The 21,896-nt window shown below is 40.5% G+C and overlaps 1 protein-coding gene across 12 annotated transcripts in view; it reads right to left on the bottom strand.

Moving 5' to 3' along the window:
• LOC113157377 (adhesion G protein-coupled receptor L3-like) overlaps positions 1 to 21,896 on the bottom strand; it is a 194,528-nt gene that overhangs the window by 144,690 nt on the left and 27,942 nt on the right. Inside the window, exon 1 of one of the 12 annotated variants that reach the window (XM_026352847.1) lies at positions 18,610 to 18,666. The exons of the other annotated variants lie outside the window; for them this stretch is intronic. The gene's annotated coding sequence lies outside the window, so the exon portion shown is untranslated. Of the gene's footprint in view, positions 1 to 18,609; positions 18,667 to 21,896 lie in introns of those variants that run through there. 12 annotated transcript variants of the gene reach the window in all.

The raw sequence follows: 21,896 nt of genomic DNA, 5'->3' as shown, positions 1-21,896 counted from the left end.
CAGTCTTTTGAGACTCAGAGGATCAGTTAATGGTCTTAATGTTTCAATTCTAACATGATTAGGTTGAATATAGATTTTGTTGCTTTGTATGGACACAGTATGGTATGGAAACAACTTTAGTCTCGGAGATGCTCATGGATTTCTACATATGCAGCAGTCATCTCTGATACGAACGGTGAATTCGCTCTCACCTCACCACCATCTGTCACATGCTGACCTGAAGAAACCAAAGATGATTTCCAACAATCCAAAGGCGTTCCACACAACGCTACGGCAACAAAGTGAAACTTGATGCTCTGTGTTATGTGACGGGAGCCTACTAAGTATGATGTTACCAGTCACGCCTCCTTGAAGCTCTTCCGAATAACAGTATGTAATGAAGAGGGATCGCGTTGCCAGGTTAAGTACCACATCTCAGATTTTCAGCTGTTTCGTGTCCAGATGATTATCACTCCGGCGGGGAGGGCCAAGTCGTTTTTATGAGGCAGCCATTGCAGTCATGCAAATGAAGTGTCTCATATAAAATGAATATTAATCAAGCACACTGTCTGCATACAGCCTGATTGAGGAGCACTCACTCGGAAATCTTAGAAGATGAGCTGAGATGATTAAAACAGAGACGATCCTTTCCGTCTAGAGTCTCGATTATTTTTTCCACTTGGCCGGGCTTTCAAATCTCGTCGATGGTTCAGAATAGAGCGGTCAATTTTTATATTACTAAACACAGGTGAAATGTCAAAATCATTCTCCTCTAACGTGCTGTAAGTTGAAATGTGTGAAAGGCTGAAGGGGAAACGGTGAGTGCTCTTTTCGAGGCGCTATGTGTATGCCTCAAGCTTGACAAGATGAGCAACAACGCAACGCAGCCAGCCGGTGACACATGCATAATAGCACTAACCTAAACCTGCACGGTGTCTGAATGGTACTATATGATAGGCTTGTTAAGTGAGACTGATAGCTTGGGTTAAATAATGGGACCATCCCTCCTCCCCTCTGTTCACACAAAAGTACTGCAACCCCTCTGGACACAAAAAAAACACTTCCCAACTACAAGATGGTAGAAATACAATCCATTAGAGGAAATGACTTGCTTACACACAATAAAAAAGCCCTAGAAGCAAAACAAATTCCTAATACAAATATTTAACAGTACACAGGCATACAACAGAGGCGGCTCACATTCCTACAAGTGAGAGAAATTAAAGCACAGTGCCTGAGCGGCAAGTTTGGTTGGGTGAATAAATGCAGACAGATGCATCAGTTGAAGGCAGGGAGAAATCTGCCTTGAGACAGTTCTCCATTATAATGCAAAGCTCAGACACAATCCATTTTCCACATGTTCCTTCGTTCTATCCTCCCTCTCGCTCTCTCTAAGCATATCTTGCTTAATGCAGCACAAATGGATCTCAGACAAAGTAAGAAAGAGAGGGAGAGGCGGGGTAATAGGCAGGACAGGAAAGAGAGAGGGGAGAGAATTGGTGGAGGGACGAACGTAAAAGATTGAGGGATGGAGGATGAGGCAGCAGGAAGACGGGCCGAAAAGGGAAAAAATCTGCAAGATAAATGGAAAAGGTGGATAAAATGGATCAATGGGTGGATACCAAAACATAAAATAAAAGACTGATGAAGACATAAAACATTTTTATTTTTGCTGATGTTTGAAGGTCATCAATTGCTGTACGAGTGTAGCCTGCACTGTAGCTGCTGTTGCTATAGCAGCTCAGGTGGACAGGTTACCATGACAACCATACCTGTTGGCAATTAATCACCTGCCATAGGCAACTGGCACGCTGTGTCGACAAACACTACAGGTCACGATAGAGCCGAGCTTGATGTTGAAAGAGGGCACATTACACATAAAGTACTGAATTTCTAATTGTGATGACCTTAAATAAAAGGATAAAGTCAATAAATCGACAAAGATGGTATACAGATATAAAAATGATGTGAGCTCAAAGGTAAATTCCATGTACTCCACTGATTTCCTCCTAGAAAGCAGTAAGAATAAACTGCCAATGTAATATGGCGACGAGTCATTTTCTTTGACACATATCGACAGCATTGGCAGGGTTACGGGTATGATAGATACGGAGTCTACGGCGCCACAGGCGTCACATGCTTTTTAGCCACTTTAGCGGCGTAGCTGTAAGAATGGCAACATCAATTTGATGACGATAATAGACAGATCGCCAATAAATGTCTCCAGGATGAATGGGAATGACTTTGGCGATCCCCGGGATCTTCATCAGGCAGCAAAATTAGCTTGAAATGTGTTGTTTTGAGTTATATGTCTCGACTACTACTATATGGATTTTTATGAGACGTGGTCAGACATTCATGTCTCCCTTGGGATAGACTTTAATAGCCATGGAGATCCCTTAAGTTTTCAGCTTGTGCCATTATCAGAGCGAAATTGTACTGTTTGTATGGTTTATGGCCAAACGTCTGTAAAATTAATTAGAGATTTACTAATATCAGTTTCAGGTACTGGGCCCCTTTTGTACTTGTAATCATAAAAATTCTGATACGAATGCACGATACGACTTTACAGCAACATTAGGTTAATCTCTGCCTCAGGTAGATAGAGGAGGAGATATCTGAGCGGATTAGGAGATAATTTTAGATAAGCGATGATGACAAAAAGTGCTCTGTGTGTCTGACAGTGTGAAAGGAAGGTGTGCTCAGAGACACAGCAGAGTGGGGACGATGATGTATTTTATTTGAGACGACCATGCTCAAAACGTGGCTGAAGGAAGTCCTCCAGTCATCGAGAGAATGTGAACAATTAATCAAACATTAACTGAGCGAGCAGAAGGCAAACGTGGGGAAATGTGAGGCCCCTGTGCGCCACGTGGTCACGATGTGGGGGCTGGGCTGGGAAATATTTTCATCCCAACACAGGGTTGCACTCTTATAAAGGTTAAGAGCCACTGTGTTGTAGTATTTGGTGTAGTTGCTGGAATTTAGTTGGAGCAATTAATTGGAGTGATGGCAGCGCCGGGTTTGAATTGTTGTCTCGTCAAAAAGACCTGATGAGAAGAATGACTAAGTCTCCATAGTCGTTGAGCTTTATAATAATATTTACAATAAAAGAACTGCTTATTGTAGTGATATTTTGGGGAACACTAGTAGCACTAGAACTACTGTAGCATGGAGGCATTAGCATCAACCCCAAAGGACAACAGGGTGGACCTCACAGAGCACGGTACGGCCGCCTGCAAAAAAACAAACCAGATGGAACCACAAAAACTTTTAAAAACCCAAAACATGCCACACCCTTTAACGTGTGAAACAAAAGCAGAACCATGTTTCTAAATACCGCTATCATTTATTTCAGTAGGGCCTGAACTCGGCTGAGCCATGTTTGGAGGGCATCTGCTCAGAAAACTTCACCATTTATTTTCTTTTTTATTCGTATTTGACTTTTCAGGTCTCAATTTCCATGTATTTTGTATTCCCTCTAACTGCATCTGCATAATTTTCCAATAGACACTTCATTCCCTTGCAGTTTTCTGAAGAGAGAGAGAGAGGAAAAAAAAAAGAATCACAGACACACGCATATACATACAAACAACAACAGCAATTTCAGCTCAGCCTCTGAATCAGGGATACAGCAAATTCCAATGTCAATAACAGTGATCCCAATGGCGCATGCGTTTCAATATCATTATCTGATGCTGAGCCAAGTGCACAGAATATAATAAAATCTTTAAAAAATGAACTGAATAGCATCCTGGGCAAATGCGATGCACATTTTCCAACACGTACATTATGCATCTTGCTGCATGCGCCCAATACAGGACTTGATTACAATGTTAATTCCACCCTGCATCTGGTTGTGTGTATCCGTGTTAGTGTTTTTGACCACGAAATTGCAATGGTGTGTCTAGGTGCCATAATGATTGTACCTTGAGTGTTACCGATGGTAAGGATATGTTGTAAATGGTCTGGAAATGAGAAGTATGGCTGTGTCACAAGTAACCACAGTGGTCACGACCACAGGGAATTCAAATGGGTTCCACCTGGACTCCACTCACAGCTCAATTAGAGGCAGTGGGGGATAGGGGAAAAAAGAGGGGCGGTGGGGGTGGGGTGTTAAAAGCACAATGATCTAGTGGTTTGAAGAGAAGGCAGGTGTGTGTGTGTGCATGTGTGTATCCACGTACATGTCCACCAAACGTACAATTCCTGGTTTTAAGTAAGACTACATTAAATGAAACAGTGGAATAAAAAACAGAATATTATTCAGATATGTTGGCTAGCATTATCTAACATAATCTACCAGTTACTGAATATTCTTATGCACTCCTGCAGCTCCCTTATTGATGTATCCCTCCAGATTAGTCTCTGTGTGGTATTTTTACCCTTCTTACACCACATAACATTTGAAATGTCCAAACAGCATCTTCGTATTATGAGTTAGCTCCCATGAAAACCACAGTGACAGTGCAGAATACTGTGGAGGAAGAAAAAAAAATGATTCACTGCTACTCTGACAACACTTCAAGGATCTTTTTTTTTATTTTATTAGGCCTTAACTGCTGACATTTCAGTCAAAACATTGTTTTGTTAGAAGTCACTCTGCCTACTTGGTCTTAGCAACATGAATAAATGTGAAAATATCAATATAAAAGTGTGAACAAAGTGAATGCAGCAATATACACCACACTGGGGTACACATAGATAAAACTCAACTTGACCTCACTGATACAGATGGGATGGACAAAATAACAGATGATAAATGTGGCAGTGCAATGCAATAAAGTTCAACAGCAGCAACAAGGAGTTGTGTTATACTGCATAAAGGTCAGTCGTACTGTACTTTCCACCCCAGCCTTCACAGACCTTAAGGGTTGACAGAATACAATCATGAATACAGACTCAGAAACCATTAATTGGCCATTAGTGTATTTCATGGTACCTAAACTATAGATAAACTGCCAACTGAGTGCACTAGAGTGATTTGAATGTTATCAATTCAGGAGTGATGAATACTAAGATTTATTCTGTGTTCAGCTTTTTGTCACATATAGTGTGAAAGACTTTGGCTTTGGAGAAATGACATATTGTCTTGGTATATGGTAAACTAGAGCCTCCTTTAGTTACTTCATCTTTATTACAAATATATCCGCTGTTATATTTTGAGTTTGTTTTGCAAACCAGTGTTCTGCAACTCTACAAAACATTACTTATTCAGTGTTGGACTACATTCACAAACTTACAGTATTTTCTGTGCTGCTTTGACCTGATTAGGGATAACTTAGTCTGACTGGAAAAACTCACAAAACAACATTAAAGGATGGAAAAATGTAGGGGGGGGGCCGCAAACACTCCAGCCCATTCCAGACTTGTTCTTTGCAGTCAACAATGGTTCACTTCCTTGTTCAATCAGACTTTCTTATTCGCCTGGCGTTTAAAGGTAAATAATCATCCAAACATCGTTGACACAGAGGTCAGGGGTCATCATGGTGAATTGCTTTGCAGGCTTCTTTCGTGTTGTCTAACAGCTTTTGAGAAAATGCTGGCTGAAATGTGAGAGAGCTTCTTTTGAGGAGACCTCGGTGACCTGGCTTTGGAGTGATCGATTAGCGAGCAAGAATGAACTTGTAAACGCCCGCTAGAACGACTGGCTTTTCATGTCAACATTTGAAAAGATACAAAGCAGGGAAAGGCTAGTAAGAATGGCGAGAGAGCATTCTGAGGAATAAAAAAAGTTTGTTTTCATTTTTAAACATGTTGTTGTTGTCTTTTGGAAGTTTGACTGTCAGCCCACGCAGACCACTATGAGAAAAAACAACTAACAGTAGGGTCCGCTGGCAGGAGCTGCCAGCTCAGCCAAGATCCTACAAACCATTTCCTGATCATGATTGTTCTAGTCACCTCGAGAGGCACTTCCTTCTCCTATCTTTCTCAAGTCCAACACCTCACATGCTCAAAGATAACCACATATAATTGGAAAATGGTGTTTTCTCCAAGCCATAGGGAAGAGGTGCCTGCTGAGTAAAGTATGGAAGAAGTGCAGAGAGCCGGCAGGCTGCGGGGTCCCTCAGTTCTCACTCAGACCAGTACGGAGTTTGATGAAAGCCTGATTGGTCTGGGCAAACATCCTCAAGGGGTATGTCTCCGGACAAAAAGAGCAATGCTCTCCTTTCTTGTTGAAGCAAACACTCTCAGGTCTGACAAATCAGGGCTGGTCTCGACATGCCTAGTCTTAGCACGGATTCTAAAACCTGATGTGATAGCCGGGGCGCCCGGGGTTATATCAACCTCAATCTAAATGTCTACAGAGTAATCGTTTTCCTCTTCCTCTTAATATACTTTTCTAGCAATCCACTAAGTATTTTACACTTTACAGTGATTGAACAGACAAAGTAAAGGTGAGACAAAAGGTTTTGCAGCAGCACGGCATAAATCATGACTCCAACTAATGTCACACTTGTGTAACAGACTCAGCAGCATTAACTCTCACACTGTGCTATTTGCAAAAAAAATGCACCGATGTGCTGGTTTAAATTTCAATAAATGCTGACTAATGATACTTAAATCGTTAAAGACTTGTGTACAAATTGAGAGGATCACAATAAGAGAATCACAGTGACACCATGTTGATGCTAATGATGGCTGTATTGTATGTGAGAAGGGGAAGTCAGTTACATAGATGCTTTACTTGTCAAATCAGAAAATGAACAAACAGTACCTGCAGTACACAGTGAGAGGAAAGGACACCCAGTGACACCCTCTGTGTTTTTATGAATCCAGACCCCAACACAAATCACTGACCTTGCCCTGTGTTTTTTGGCTGAGTGGTAGAATGTGTTTGGGTTGGACTCAGCAGGCAACCTTTCTAAATCTAAAAGTGGATGTCTCCCGGGGTGAGACGGCCACATAACAGTTGGGGAGTAGTTAGCGAAATGTCAAAGTACAGGAACAAACTTGTAAACCAGTGCTTTTACGGCGCTGTGACGAGTTACACGCATGTAAACACACATACGTACTGGACAGTCTGTTACAGCCGGAGCCTTTTGTCTGAGAAATAAAAATGCACAATTGGGGATTCAAATAAAGGAGTTGGATAGATGGACCTGGAAGGACTTAACAGCTAAATATGATTGGAATGGAAAGCAGAATAATAGAGTTTGTCAGAAAATGTAATATTACGGTATGTGTATATTTTTACAGATGCTCCACCCCCACCATCTTTTTCTCTGTTTCTCTAAAACACAATGTAGAGTCATCAGGACTCGAGACCTAGGTCCAGGTCTTAATTGCGCTCCGGTGTAATGTTATTCATCCACTTATGCCCCAGTCTCGAACACCATGCTGCCTTTTGCAACACGGCGCGGCTCAGAGCGAGGAAGTCTGTAATTGCTTTTGACTTTCCAGAGTACTGTAAACCAAATATGTGGAAAATTTGCAGACCCATACGGAGCGCAGTCTTTTTAATGAGATTGCCTCCTGTTTATGCCAACGGACTAACACACGACTCTGGTGTGACTCTGGCCTTTCAACAATCTATCTTGAGCGTATCTGTATTTAAACCGGCCAAAAGATCGACCCTCAATGTTTTAAAGAGAATTCATTCATGCTAAAGTCCTGATGTTTATTTTAACCCACTAAACAGTCTTTATAGTGTATCTACAGACAAATTACATTAATAAGTTGTATATGAAGTGAATACACCAATATACAATATAAATAAACTCTCACAAAGTAGGGATGGCCAAGTCAGACAGTCATTTAATAAACCATTTCGATTTTAACTAAATGGTCGCTTAACAACTACTGCATGGATTCAATTTTCCCACAGAACTTCATAGTGGCTAGAGGATAAATCGCAGTTCCATCATTAGAATTGGTGGTGAAAGACCTTAATTACTTGTAATCTTGTGTTGAGAAATACATTTTTAAACTGACAATTCTCTCACTGAGTTTGGCACAAAGTGGTGAGCCACAATCGACCTTTCCTTGCAAACACTGAGGCTTTGCTGCATGCAAACACCCAATAATGATATTGTCACATACTATTAAGTAAACTGCTAATTCTGAAATCATCCACATCAGTGTGTGTTGCTGGTATCTAACTCTAAATTACCTTAAATATAGAAAATATGTTGGTCAAAAAAAAATATTGAACAGCTTTTCTTTTAGATTAAAAAAGTTGCAAGCAAATTAGGAAACCAAAGATTTTTCTTTTTACTGCATTTCAGAAGAAGCTCCAAGTTCTCTGGAAATGGGTCTAATAAGATTTTTGGCTTATGACCAACAGCAAAACTGATTATATTTCCATTAGCCTCCGGTGAACCTAGGTACCTGCTACCGAGCAAATGTTAACATACTTGTGTGTTGAACTAACATGGTGAACATTTTCACTATTAAACCTACTAAACATCATTGTCATTTTGGGTATATTAACATGCAATTATATCTATGTCTACTTCTATGTCTATGCAAACGTTTACAGCTGCCAGTATGGATGCAAAGTCATAGTTTGGTTTAACCCAAAATGACAACCCAAAGAACTCCAAAAAGCATAAATGCAAAGTTATTATTCTCATCTGCATTCTCGTTTGGTGTAAATTTAGAAAATCGGAGGGTTGTGTACCGACTCATGGCGTCGGTGTCAAATCGATTTGACACTGATGCCAATCTAACAGTGACTCTTTTTGCATTGCTGATTATCCTCTTTGATCCAAAATCTCAAACCCTTTCAGAGAGAACAATTTTGACTCCTTCTCTGAGGAATCCTGTCAGCCTCCTCTATCCCATACTTACAGTGGGGTGCCCAGAGCTAGCTTATGGGGGACTTTCCACCCCTCCAGCTTTTCTCTTTTAATACTCCTCATTTCATTTTTGCATCAATCCGACACTGGAATGTTTCAACCTGCACAACAGGCCATCGGCACTGTGGGGGAGGAGGACCACCGTTAAAGCAAACTCTGAAACTCTATCCTACCCCTTCGCAAATCACCCCCATCCTGATTCCTCAATGAATCTGGCAAAGCCAAAGATTTTTTTTTTCTTTCTGCTTCTATATCTTAAGTGAGGGGGAGTCTATTTCAATGCCAGAGTCTTTCTTTTGACTTGGACACAGAGCAAAGAGGGGTCTCTAGGACTCTCCACAAGTCTGGCATGCAATTCCTGGACCAGTTGGTGTCAGCGCAGGGGGGGTCAGGAATGGGGAGAGATGAGGACTCTGCTCTGACAGACGTCCAATACACACAGCTGATGCTTCAAGCTGGCAAGTGTGATAACATCATCTGTGCGAAACATTACTGGTGGATCTCATATTTATTACCCAATATGTCCATCAGGAGGAGTGGAAATATTAAGACAGCAGCCAACACCACAATTCTCATGTCAAATATTTCAGAATGGATAGAGTTAGGCAACTCTTGGCAAAGCTGAGACATACAAATTGAAAAATTAGGAAAACTGACGCACAACTAACTATGGTCATCTCTGATTAACAGAAGACTTAGAAGTCCCAGCGCACGGGCTGCCTTCCCCCTAAAAATCTGTCACCATCTTGAATTTGAGAGGCTTCATCACATTTGATGGAGTCATCCAAGCTCAGATTTAAAAATAAGTAATGTGATGATAGCCAGCGGGAAGGGTTAAATTCATTTGACTCAATCACTTTCGAAATGTAAATGTATTAAAACTGTGACTGCAAACATCTCCACTAAGAATTAAACTAAAAATATATATAAAGAGCTTGGAAATATAAAATCTAAATGTCAAATGTAGAATCTCTCTTTGCTTTACAAAAGGCAGTACATTTCAATTTAAAAACATAAGTGATACTATTCTACATATTTTTTCTGAAAACAAACAACAAGAAAAGACCAAAACCAATCATTATTTGATCTTTAAAAAGTACTGTGTACAATATGTAGCTTCCTACTACTCTGTATCATGGCCTGCTTTGGGTATGGGAGAAATCTAAACGCTATAAAACACAGTTTTTAAAGTAATAATTACACTCAACGTGCTTTTCTTCATTTTTCCTAATAACCTGGTTTCCTGTGTGCATGTAAACAGTGTCTGTGAGTTCCCTCAGTAGTTCAGCTCTACTATTTCCTCATGCCATCTTCTCAGGAGCCTGAATCGTTAAGAGCTCCATCAGTGAGAATCACTCCTTTAATCCTTTTGACACATCACAGTGACTGTGTCGCTGAGATGATTGATGATGGCAACATGTACTGCTATGCTCCTGTTTCTCTGTTGTCTAAACTGTGTGAAGAAAAAAGCCCACAAGCGTGAATCACAATCATTTCTGCTCCAACTGCTGCAGCCTTATCTGCATATAGGCAGAATCCGCTTTTCGACCTCGCATCCTGCCCAGAGCTGAATCAGATTTCAGCCAAAAACACATCTCCAGCATGTGTATGTTTTTCCACAGTGTTCGAGCGCTGTGCTTTAAGATTTCTCTGAATCATCATAATGGAAAACAAGGTTCACAAAGGCTAATGCAATTTTATGATAGTAATAGTTGCACAAATTGGATACAGAGAATGGGGTGGTCGGGATAATTAAACTACTTTCAAATAAAAGAAACATAATACTGCAGATGTAATGTCAAAGGACAAAGTCAAGTAGCATGCACTGCTGCCTGTGAGAGCCTGCTGGAGACTGAAGTAACAATTGGGTTTGTTCAAAATCACCATTTCATTGACCTTTCCTACTTATAGAGCCACTGACATTTCTTCTCCTATTCTTATAGTGTCGTACAGTATATTTCAGCACTACCATTAAATACCACATGGCTTTAATTTCAGTTTGGCGAGGACAACAGCGCCGGAGACATTTCCAGATCTTTCTCAACAGACATTCTGTCAAAAGCTGGGACCTGTCACCAGAACGGAAAGGGCATGTTAAGTGGACTGACACGGAGAAATGTCCTTTGTTCAGACCGACTCTGAAAATCATTATTCAGATTGAAGCACACTTCAGCGATCCGAGCCCGTATCCATGCACTAATGCTTGCAGCAAATGGCACCAATAAGTCAGTATGTTTGAGTGATTTCCTCCGTGCACGCTGATGCTGACAATTTCTTTGACGATCCCTTAAAAATTCTAATGACTTGTGTGAGTTAAAGAAGTGTGTGTGTGTGTGTGTGTGTGTGTGTGCGCCACGCATCAATGTGCACTGTAAGCATTAATTCAGACTTAGGGAACTAAAGTGGTTATGATTTTATGACATTTTTATTTTAAAAATTTGCTTGAATTTAATGCTGCTGATTAGCAATTCAAGTATTTAAAATGTGCAATTAATGTCCTAGATAATAACTCTTGGAGTTAGTATTGTGCATTAATATTATGTAAATGCTCCTTATCATGTCGGTTAGTTGCAAAGCCACCCACATACAGTACATTCAAATGCATGCAATCCAGTTCACACCGTCAGCGTAGTGTAACTCACCAGAAAGCCCCCCATAAACAGAGATCATCAAACCATAGTATTAGCAAATAGGAGTAGTTAGGAACTGTTAAGCGTAGGACGTGTGCACAGCGGCTTTATGAAAACTAAATACACAAGAGTGAAAGTTTAAGGACTGAGCGCACTGAGCCGCGTTTATCTACCCTAACGTAATGGCTACGATCATTGGCAGGCCCAGCTAACTTGCTTTTTTGCCATTTTCCTGCTCTCTACTGTTAATGACGCTAAAAGCAGTATTAGCTGCATTAACTTTACATTAAAGAAGATTAAACTTGTGTACTGTGTCTTTTTTGTATTACACTGGGTGAAATACACTCCTGCAACTCTAAACAATCACTTTAGCTGACTTTAATGTTGCCAAACTTGTCAGTTAGTCTTCATCCAAAAGATTATGTAGTTAATAGTGACATTATACTTTGCTAAAAGACTAAGAAATGTTACATTGTTCTTGCCAGATAGCACAATTCATATTAGTTATTATTAAATTAGTTTTATTGATTAGTAATTGATTTTATTTCAACATACAGTTGCAAGAAAACTTATGCGAACCTTTTGAAATGTTTGTCATAAAACAAACTTTCTAAATGTATTTATCGAGAAAAAACACAAAAATCTCATAGTGCTAGTGGAAAAAGTATGTGAACCCTTGGAATAATGACCTCAAAGAGGCAGGTGTGGACTAGAGCTACTTTGACTGACAAAAACAACTAACTTTTTCAGTTTGCTCCGCACAAAAAGAAGGTGCATATGTGAACCATGCTGCACCAAAAGAAGCTTACAGAGGATCTGTGATCAAGACTTGTTGAGTTGCATAAAGCTGGAAAGAGTTGTGGGCTGATGAAACTATATTGAACTATTTGGAAAGTACACATAGCGCTACATCTGGCATAAAAAAGGTCAGTGCATATCATCATGAAAACATCATCACGATCGTAAAGTATGGGGGAGGACACATCATGATTTGGGGGGATGTCTGTACGTCAGCTAAAAGTTTGTAGAAGTTGAGTGATGCTAAAGGAAAATTACCCAAAACACCAAAACCTAAAAAGCCAAATAACAGAATGGCTTCAGAAGAACAAGATGTGCTTTTTGGATTGGTCAAGTCAGACCCCAAACCTCAAGAGATGCAGATATGCCATGGAACTACTTTAAGAGAGCCACATGCACAAGACAAGAATTTGACAGAGCTAAAGCAGTGCTGCAGGAAGAATTTAAAATTCCTCCGGAGCAATGTGCAGGTCTGAACCACAGCTACAGGAAGCGTCTGGTTGAGGTTATTGCTGCCGGGGGGGGGGTCAACCAGTAATTAATTTCAAAGGTTCACATACTTTTCCACTAGCTATGAGGTTTTTATAGTAGAATTCTTTGTGTTATTATTTTAGGCACATTACATAATAAATACACAGTTAAATCAAGCTCATTCTTGTTTTCAACATATAATCTGACAGCAGCCATATGGGAACTGCTCACACTGCAAGACAGCTGACCACAATATCTGACAGAAATCCACTGATGTTCGGGGATCATTTATTAATTAATATTTAGCAACAGAGGTGGCCTTTTAACACATAAACCACTACACCCTGAAAAACTGACTCACTCAGGGGCTGGGTACCACTTTGAATCTCAAACAGGCCGAATATCACAAAGTAAGTGGTCGTCCTCCCACTGATCGGCTCAAAGAGGAGAAACCTTAACCTCTTGCTACATTTGGTATTAACATCGACAGTATGACATGTGCGTTACACACCAGGGCACGTTGTTAGGCCAAGGTCAGAAACTTTTCAGGGGAAATTAAGTGTGAGAAGCATGAATGCACATCTCTGTTTGGAATCTGTTCAAATCCCATACACATATATTGACTGATCATGTCTAACCTGTGAGTCAGATTTGTGTTTATTACCCACCAAATAAACACAGAAACACCCTGCAGGTCAAGGAGGAAAAAATAAAAAAGACTTTGTTTAAAATTTTAATAAAGAGTCGTATTTGAATGATTGAAAATGAAATTATTTAGCGCCTCCAGTGTTTCATGGTGCTCCCTTATTATACATCTGAAAAGCAATTTATCCGTTATTGCTTCCTAATAGGGCAACATATCTTGGGTCACATCTTGAAATAGCTAGAGAGGAAAAAAAAAATAGAAAAGAAAACGCTGTAGCAGAGACAAGGCATCACAGTTTGTGGGTGTTAAACTGTTTAAATATGCACATAATGTCCCGTCTACTGTGTGAAACTTGCCCTTCCGCTAAATGAATTATAAATACAATGGACCTCGTGCTAGTGTGAAAAATGAAGCACTTAGGCAACTGTAGTTTGAGGGTCCTGGGTGCCATATGGCTTCATATCCACTTTCAGCAGTGCTGTCTGTCAAGTGACGGACAAAAGGATAAACTCAAGCTGTCTCCGGTAGGTGAAAAGAGAAGATGCTCATAAGAAATATATACTCAAGCTATTCTAGCACTCAGCACCTTCAGGTTTCTTCTTCCTGAAGACCTCTGCAAGAGTCACAAAATATTGGCTCATGCTCTGCTATGTGAGAATCAACTGCTGAGGCCACTCGTCACAGTTTATCTTGAGGCTCAAACTCACAAAGAAATAGAGTCGAGTAGTCCGAGTCCTCCATCGCTGTCTCAAACGTGTTCGTATAAGCTGTAATAAATGGTCAGACTCCAATCTGACAGCACAGTAGATACCCAAGTAAGTGGAATATCAGACAAGCCCAGTCACAAACAAATAGTATTCTTTGTTAATATGTATATATTCAAATTTAACCGCTATGGAGGTCAGGTTGGGAAGTGAGATGCATCTGATGTATCTGTCTAGCATCGGGGGAATCTTGGCGAATGCCCAGGCTTTTGAGCGTCTTGTCGTGGACAGGCTAATATATCCCATGGGTCTGCTAACCAAGTGAAGCACATTGATTTGTTATGCCTTCAGAAAAAAAAGAAGTCATTGAGAAAGAACACTAGTAGTAAGCCATTTTCAAACTATTTCTGCATCACTGCCCTCAATTTTTCTGTGCAGAGTCAAATGGTTATTAAGCACAGTCAAAGTCACTAAATTTGTTTTTCATTTCTTCTCCCCAAACAGTTCAAAGGTCGAACTGCCCTCGAGCAACCTTAAAGAGGATGTTGGACAGCAGCTCCCTGCCGAAAAAAAATCTACTTTCTTTTCTTCTTCTTCTTCTTCTTCTTTTATTTTTATCTTCTCCACATCATGCAAATTACACACTCTGCTGGCTCATTGATCGGTTCCACAGCTTCAAACAGCAGGTTCACATGGAAATGCTAGGTCTACACGGAGGGAAAGGTAATGTGAGCCGATGAGCTCGGCGTGCATGGATAGGCCGTTTAATGTGTCCCTGCTAAGATGTCTGCATCAGGAGATCATGAGTCTTTACTTCCTACAAAGAAGGTATCTATCCACGCAGCTTATATAACACATATTTTCAAAAATAAACGTGTTATTTGGAAAACAATATAATAATACAATCACATTTTTGAGGGATTTAAACGGCTTTTAGTAAGTACCTACTTGTGTATTTAATGTAAGAATAGAACAGAGAAGCAGAGAAATCTTTTATAAACTCACCAGGGGAGTGGAACTGTAGCCAAAAAGATTATTATTCAATCTTGCCATTTACCTTCAGAATTCAGGATAATGGCGTCCTGTCCACTAAACATAGCCTATTTAGAAATTGCAGGACAAATGCCAATTTTCCGTCTTTACAGGGCATCAACAAAAGAGCCAGAAAAACAGTACATCCAAAAATCATTTCCATGTTCTGGCAACCCGGATGGATTACAATATCCAAGCCATAGATTACTGAAATCTAAACCCGCTGACAATGCAGGAGAACATTTACAACCAAGATTAGGGCGGGAAAGGATGAAAAGTAGGATATGTGGACACAAGAAAAAAAAAAAAAAAAGGTTCGCAATAAAATGACTTTATTTACATCAGCGCCTTCTTTATTAAGGCAAATATAGAGCACTTTCTCTTGGGATATAGAATAACAAAGTCCCTTTTCTTTGTCTCAGAGGACCCCTTCCTGTAAGCACTACGCTGGAAATAACAAGTCCTCGGGTGAGAGCCCTCAGGGACACATCCAGACAAAGTGTGCTGTGTGTGTTATCATATCCAGCTCATCTCCAAATACTTTATCCGAGGAACCGGCGTCTTCAGGAGCCAGAGAAGATACCTGGCAAAGTATTAGTTTTTTAAAGGTTCCCATACTGCGGTAGTGTTATCCCGATGGGAGGGCGTAGTAAAATATATTTATTTGAGCTGGACATAGCAACCCTAATATACTCTCTAAAGTCTGTGCTGGTTCAAAGTTTAGGTAAAGATATAAATAAGTTTTTTTTTTTTTCTGTGTTCCACACAGTCATTTTATGTCCAAGCTGAAGTGCATCTATTTAGTTAAAAGCACAAGAAAAGGTCTGGGCCATTTTTCAAAAATTGATGATGGCTTTGCATAAATTATGCAAACTTTTGTCCTTGTGCCAAACAGTGCATCTACTGAATAATAATTACAAGAGGGACTTGGGGGATACGGCTATGCAGAATATGAAACACATGCCAACGTCCCCTGTCATCTGTGGCCAAATCAAGGAAAAGAAGGGCCGCGGAGTTTAGCAGAGCACGGTGCAAAGAAAGCCACAAATATCACAACAATAGACGTAACTTTTGATTAACCTTTGTTTACTGCTTTCAAATGTACAGAGTTGGACTATTCAATCAATTTAATCCACAACTGTCTTATTGTTAGCATCATTTTGTGGGGCTGGCACCAATAGGATCTTTAGCCTGGCATGCAAATTAACAATCTTCTGTATTATTTTATTGCCATGGTTAACGGCTTGGATCGCTGTTGGACATTTAAAAAGATCCCATGTTTTTTTTTTTTTTTTTTTTCCTTCTTTCTGCAGTTTGATGTCTCAATGAACAAGGCAGTTAAATGTTCACACTGGGGATAACAGAGTGCAGTTGGATTTTATAAGTTTTCAATAGTCCATAAAAAAAAAAGACACAAAACAATGTCTACAATAATGCACTTGTTTAATAAATAATTTATTGTAGTCATAAGAATAATCAGCACACATTGTGCATATTGATAGCTGTGAAAGTGCGAAGAGATACTGAAGCCGACACCTGGCACGAACGAGCACAGCAGCAGGACAGTTGTTGATTATCTGATAATAAAAATGCAGTTACCTCATTTGCTAATCAGGTGTCCCCCCCCCCCCCCCCCCCTCCATCCTCACCCCCTTTGCCAAGACAAAAGGTGTCCAATTTCAGGTGAACCCTATCGCTTTTTTGTATCTGTAAGTAGAGACCAGCGTGCTGTAGCTTAATTAGGGAAATAGCTTCCTTTCATTAGTTCTGTGCACTCTAGAGCGAGCTTGTAGGGAGGCTTCGGCCTTGAAAGCTTCATTGTGCCTGTTCTTTCTTTTTACTGACATCATAGAGATTCATCTCCGTTTTATTATTTATTCAGTCACTAACAATAAAAATGTTTCAGAACAAGTTAATGTCTGTGTTCTACTGTCTGACTCTTCACTGGTACGAGCTACGTGGTCTATTTTACGGGATTTACTGGGGATGTGGCCCTTTGGGGTCAAATTCCCTCCACAAAGACAAAAAAAAAAACTGTTTTGAAAACATCTTTTTGTTTTGTTTGAGGGAACAGTTTTTTATATTTTGTTAGTTTCCTTTGTTTGATTCCTCTGGCAATCTGTTTCATTGTGGAAGCCAGGGAGGAAATGGTTGATTGATTTATGGGAATTCTGTATCTGTGGTATTCGTGTCCAACAGTAATACTGACGGCGAGCACTCTAACGTCACAGACAGAGCGAGAGAAGACAATACAGGACGACCCGTGATGAGATTTAATTATGCAAAGAAAAAGGAACTTTCCCAATGTGCATTTTGGATTTCAGCTCTCCAACATTCAAGACATGACTTGTCTTAATTCTCTGGGAAAAAAAAGAAGAGATCACAAAGTAAAGAGAGACTGACGTGCTTAAACACACACACACAGACACTCTCTCCTGCACACATCTGCTCATCAGTGAGCCTGTTGGAAACTGTCACATGCCTGGCAGGTTCTGTAACTTGGGCAGATGGTGCAGCACAATTAGGCCCCGCCGAATCTCTCAATCAATCTTCTGTATGCCATATGAAGAACCTGGGCCTGAGCGGACTGTTTCTGTTAAAGCAACGCGCTTGTCCACTTTGTATTCCAGGCCGCGGTTGGCTAATTGTTTTTTATTCTCGCTGCTGCAAACCATTTCTGCTGCCTTGCCGTTTCCTGGAAAGTGTTCTTCATCACTTACTTCTTTTAGTACCTGAAATCTTTGTTTTCCTCATTGTCTTATTGTCAGTTTCTCCACATGCTGTTCAATTTCTCTGATTCTTCATGTCCCCTCCCCCCAAAACACACTTCCTTTGACTGTCCCTCGCCCAGTTTCTCCTCTACCTTTCCTGCCCACTCTCTTGGCTTGTTTAACCATTGGCTTGAAAGCAACATGACGATGTAGACAATGGGCAAGTGCAAGTGTTTCATTCACACCCAAATACTGTGAGAGGGATTTTTTTTCTGGCTAGAAATTCACAGAGGAGCACAATAGACCGTCACAAAGGAAGAAGATATTCCTGGCGTTTCATATTTTGTCCCATGTTCCCCGCACAAAAGAGAAGGAAAAGTGATCCAGAGCATCGAATACCAGCAAAGGCCATTAGGCAGAGCTGGTTAACTAAGGGGCGGCTCTAACTGAGACGCTAACAGAGATGGGAAACATCTGGTGCTTGTGCGGGGCCCTTGTTGGCCGTAAAGGATTTTGCCTTTGATCAGCTGCCCTCGCAACCACCTTTCTACAAGAGCTCAGATGAAACAACCTCTCAAAAGGCACACGGCGAGTGCAAGAGAAGGACACCCACGGTCAAAGAAATACAACTGCAAACACACAAACAAAGCAGGATTGCAACATGTGCACGAACACACACACACACACACACACACACACACACAAAGATGAGTACGTCTGGAAATTTGTGTATATTATTTTAAAATCTGCCGCATCGTTGAAGTAGTCAAAGTAGAGAGAGCGAGAGAGAGAGAAAGAAACTACTTTCCTTCTCCTGCATGGACAAATACAACATACCCTTATTTCCAGCGGAAGCAAGCCAAACACCTCACTCAACAGTGGGCCAGACGCCACCTTTGCACTGCCAATCCCGCTGTTGTATTTCCTGAACCTGTGACGGGAAGATGATTCACTAGACTTGCCAGACTGCATCTAGGGGACTGTGTGTACTGGGGCATACTCACTACCAGCACAGACAGGGGGGGGGGGGTGGGGGGGGGGGGGGGTGAGGGGGGCGGGGGACTTCTACACTGCACTGTGACCTGCAAACGCAGTTGATAAAATAACGTAGCCCGTGAGCAGATGTATCATACTCTACCTACTCAGGGTGCAACAATTCACCAATTCGAATCAAGGCATTGAGCCAAATGATTATGATATGGCAGACGGGAGCAAAAGCTGGGCCGTATACACGGGGAGAATGTTAAAAATGCCGTTGCCCTGCCTGAACACACCAGCTGCACCAGAAAAGCAATGCGAGAATTATAGGTTAAATTAGATTTTTTTTTTTTTGTATATGTAATTTTTTTTGCAGAGAAACACAGGCTCCACCTGTGCTGTATTCATCTATGAATAGACAAACACCACCGAGTTTTTGTTGTGGCAATACAAATAGAATATTAGATATAACACTGTTTTCACTAGGAATTTAAAAGCTAGGCTATGCTTAAATCTCCCCAAACAACATACGCAACGGGGCGCATTTGTGCAAAAATATGTTTTTTGTTTTTTTTACCTGCATTATCTCCAGTCATACTTTGAGAATTGTAGTTTTGCCTCAACTTTATTTCTGTTACAGATAGATATTTGATGTGACTGTGTGGCACAGTGGAATAAAGTAATTCACAAAGTTTTTTTTTTTTTTTTCCTGCAGATAAACAATGTATAGCTGTGCTCCTCTCTCAGTAGGCTACTTAAGAAATTGCTTAAATTAAGGAATGGTGCTAGACAATCAGGCAAATCTGAAAGAATCATCAACTTATTAAATTACAGCAATCTAATTAATTTACAGTAAGAGATTTGTTTTCATAGGATTTCAATGGGACTGGGTTGGACTGCATAAAATTTAATCAGCGCTTAATCAATTTCACTTAATCTCAAATTGTATTACGCCATAGATCACATGTCAAATTGGAATTCAATTTATCAAGCTAGACTACTTCATGACCCTAAATCTTTTCAAATGAATTAAAATTATACTTTCATATATGGAAAGAAATGGAGAAAAAAAAAATGCTGGAGTGCAATTATAAAGGTCACAGGAGTTCAAAAGTCTTAATGAAATGACTTGTGTGCAAGCCAAACTCATTTTTTCCCCCCGCCCCAGTCTTGTGCGTTGCCATTTTCAGGTGTTCATTATTCTAACCATGGAGAACATCCTGAGGGTCGTGACATTTTCTAATTCCTAATTAACTGGCCAGAACAGAGATCATGGTTGACAGTGACCCTGACCGGTGAACAGGACCAGTCGGAGTCTCGGGGCATTACTCTTACTCACGTTTGTAACTGCTCATTTCTAATAAACCCTCCTCTAATGTATTTATTCTACTGTGTGTCATGGAATTGTAGGAACTGGGTCACGCTTTGAGGAGGACAACCCAAAGCCCGCTGGAGGATACGCATTTTCAAGACTTAGCACAACTGGAAACACCTGTGGACTCGGGGGGGCTTATGCTTAACCACTTTAAAAGTTCCCAGCAGGATTCTGTTTGTTCTGTACATGCCACCTGTCTGTCAACCAAGAATAAGAAGGGGGGGAAACACAACAAATGGATAATTCCTGTCTTCATGGCTAATCACAACTAAAGCTGTGTGCTCATCAGTGGCATGTTTTTACTATGAGATTAGTCATGTGTACACTCGCGGTATTACCAGCACTTGTAGGGAACACAAAAGCGCAGGCAGTGACTAAATGTCTATGTTTGCTTTGCAGAGATCAGGCATGCCCTCTGTGTTGCAAGACAGGGCACCTGCAGGCTGGGAAATAGGTTTCGGAGGGAAATTAGAGGATTCTGATGAATGAACAAGACAGACATGAGTAACCCGGCCCAATATGCTGCTTATCTGCAAGCTTATGTTGCACAAAGGAGGCAGATAAGCTAATACATGCCAGACAAATGAAAGAATGGAGTAAAACAGCAGAAATGAGGCTGGGATGGGGGCGGGGGGGTGAAGAAAACATACCCAGGTCAAGATCTACAGAAGAGCGGTCAGTTGCGACAGGGCCTGCATGCTTTGAATTGCCGCAGAACAGTTAACCATTGACTAGAGGTACTCATAGCACGGGATCCATGTCATCCGTGGTTATTCTATTCCGAAGACCATGAAAGCAAAGCATAAAGTCATTATTAAAGCCTCTGCCTGCCCTGAGCAGTGAATGCAACACTAATCAATGAGAAAGAAAGGTATTGTGGTCTTAGAGGGTTGCTGTGTGTGTGTGTGTGTGTGTGTGTGTGTGTGTGTGTGTGTGTGTGTGTACGTGTGTGTGTGTGTGTGTGTGTGTGTACGTGTGTGTGTGTGCGCATATGGATAACATTATCCTGTCTATTAGGTCTCTTAGAGGTAGGTCCGGATGATAGCAGCAAGCAACCCAATCCAATTATTAACTTGTGACGATGAGTACAGGGCATGTGATTCACTGTCTGTCACTGTTTCTTAGGCTTTCAAATTATTAACTTCATTAACTTGAGCGTGGGTAAAATATTTACCCTTGCTAAGTGTCAAGCCTTTGAAACTTGTATGACAGAACAGAATAGAATAGGATACTCTATTTCATCTATTTCATATATTAATAATATGTCTACATTAATGCAATTATTGTTTATGTAAAGGTATTTTAAAGTGAGTTTGCTTTGTGTTTTATTCCTTCTGTACTTGTCTCTTTTCAGACACTACCAATAGGGATGGCCACAGTTCAAAATGAATAATAAAATATAACAATAATCCTTATTTCCTGCATATTAATAGCAGTTTTGCCCACAAATATATACAATATGCTGGAAATTGCTCGTGTGCAAGCTTTCTGTTAACAAAGTAAAATTGTTCTTACATACAATAGAAGGACCAGTGTGAGCAGCTCTGGTGCTCCATGAGCATGAGGCGTTCAGGGACTGTACATAATGAAGGTAATTTATGTATCAATACCTAAAATATTAACCCTTGAATATTTAGTTGTGTGAAACATACAATTCATTTACTGATGATAATGATTCGGCAACAGTTTTGGCTGTTGTCCAAACAAAACATTTGTACATCACCTCAGCTTATCAGAAGTTTGTGGCAGGCATATATGCTGCAACGCCTTC

The sequence above is a fragment of the Anabas testudineus genome, chromosome 18 (assembly GCF_900324465.2).
Source record: "Anabas testudineus chromosome 18, fAnaTes1.2, whole genome shotgun sequence".
NCBI lineage: Eukaryota > Metazoa > Chordata > Actinopteri > Anabantiformes > Anabantidae > Anabas > Anabas testudineus.
Note: the sequence above shows the minus strand (reverse complement) of the source record. Positions and strands in the feature narration are given on the sequence as shown.